Source organism: Salvelinus namaycush, chromosome 16, assembly GCF_016432855.1.
Source record: "Salvelinus namaycush isolate Seneca chromosome 16, SaNama_1.0, whole genome shotgun sequence".
Lineage (NCBI taxonomy): Eukaryota > Metazoa > Chordata > Actinopteri > Salmoniformes > Salmonidae > Salvelinus > Salvelinus namaycush.
This window is the reverse complement of record NC_052322.1, coordinates 24,053,234-24,055,622: the sequence shown is the minus strand read 5'-3', so window position 1 is coordinate 24,055,622 and position 2,389 is coordinate 24,053,234.

Below are 2,389 nucleotides of genomic sequence, written 5' to 3'. Positions count from 1 at the left end.
TTAGGGCTTTGGGAGATGGATGTATTGTGTTCAGATACTCAGATTTCTGTGGTTTGACTACATGGCCAAACCCCTATAGGATCATACCACTACATACCCCATGCCCCTATAGTATTCTCCATAGGATTTCTCGGCATGGTGTGAATGGTACCTTTTAACCCCAAGAGGAGGTGATGGAACGTTTCTGGGATTGGATGGGCTTATGTGTTTGACTATACTGCCCTATAAACCTAGTGCCCTATTTCATCTTTCTCACACACAGGGTTTAAGGCCTGTCACAGAGTTACACACCCAATTCACTCTAGAATGTCCACTTCCTCTCTCGCTCCTCCTCTGGCTTCCTGATTCCTACGTCATTAATAGGTATTCATGCATTTGGCTCTGGTGACCAATCCACTGTCAACTCTGCTATGACATGCAATGTGTGTGTCAGATCACATCACAGACTGACTATGTGACCATCTGCCTGTAATCAGATTACCACACACACACACACACACACACACACACACACACACACACACACACACACACACACACACACACACACACACACACACACACACACACACACACACACACACACACACCCACACACACACACACACACACACACACAACGCTGTCTAGACAAGCATGGTATGACTGAAGTACAACAACATGCTCTGTCCATGACATGAAAGACTTCAGTGGCAGCTGACATGTCTTGCTGATAGTAACTCCTTCTGCTGGTATGCAGTAAAGCTGAATGGACAGACTGACAGTTATACAGACAGAGAGGGAGACCCCTAGTAGCCCCCCTTCCTCAAAGACCATCTGCCCATTCTGGAGAGCGCAACCTGAGAGGCAGGACAGAGGAGAGAAGAGTAGGACACTCCCCATGCACTCCTGTGCCAAGCCAAACAGCCCACTGAGCCCGCTGCTTGTGTGTCTGGGTGCCAGCGTGTGTGCCAACGGCTTTACGCCCAGACAATGGTTAGAGAGAGATAGACAGAGATAGACAGAGAGGGAGGAGAGAAGCGAAGTGACGGAAGGATAAGAGATTCTTGGATGGCGTGTGACTTGAGGTCCTGAAGGTGAGACATTGTCTTGAGTCTGACCCAGGCCTGCCTCTCTAATATTGCCTCCACTGTTGGGTTGGGCAGGTCTCCCCACCATGCCGTCTGGTCTGGCTGCATGTCACCACGCAGACATCTGACACACCAACCAGGGACACATCACTCAGGTCTAATACAAACACTACACTCTTAGAAACAAACATGCTATTTAGAACCTAAAAGGGTTCTTTGGCTGTTCCCAGAGGATAACCCTTTGAAGAACCCTTTTTGGTTCCAGATAGAACCATATTGGGTTTCATGTAGAACCCTTTCCCCAGAGGGTTCTACATGGAACCCAAAAGAGTTCCGCCTAGAACCAAAAAGGGTTCTCCTATGGGGACAGTCGAAGAACCCTTTGGAATGTATGCTAATCCCCAAACAGATAGACCTCTCTTATTCTGCACGTTTGAATTCATGGATTTGTGACTAAACAGACAGCTGTGCTAGATTGGAGTGGTATGGAATGCATGGACAGAGGGATTGAGAGCAGAGTTTAGAGAGGAAATTGCAGATGAGAGGAGGCTGAGTGGATATAGAGAGCACAGAGGTACTTGAAGTGTTTCCTGTGGGCTCTCTCCCTATTTCTCTTTATCCCTTCTTCTCTCTTCCTCTCTGTGTCTCTTTCTCTCAGGCTGAAGGAGTTCAGACAGCCTCAGTCAGGCCCGTTTGTTTAACCTCCTAATTGGACAAAGTCCTGCTTAAAAGTTGGAGAGTCTCTATGCACATTGTCATGTCTGACACCAACCCTCTCGCCTCGTCCCTCCTTGTGTCTGTTGGGCTTCCAGGCGGAAAGTCTATTGATGCCATGGCACAGACAAACTGCCTCACAGTCCCATTCTACCTCCACCCTAGTCCCTTTGTATGTGCGTGACGTGTGCGCGTGTGGGTGTAGGTGTGTGTGTGAGAGAGAGAGAAAAAGAGATGCTTGTGTGTGTCTGTGTGTCTTCTCCCGCTCACCATTCCGTCTCAGTAACTGACAATGTAGTACACAGAATAAACGTATTAGATAAGATAGTCAAAGGAGTGTGTGAGTCAGTGTAATAACATTACTCTCCCTATTGGTGAGGCAGAATGGAAGTGGTATTATTGACTAGTATACTTTGATTCTCTCCTTTCTCATTCCCTCTCTCATTCCTTCTTTTAATCTGAGCATCCATCTAGAGCAGCAGCCATTCTACCCGCATTTGCAATTTAGTATCTCACCAAGTAGCATCAGCTACACAATGCTATCTTCACAGTTTCTCCATATTGATCCAGGTTTTAGCATGAAGATGGCGGAACATTCACTGGAA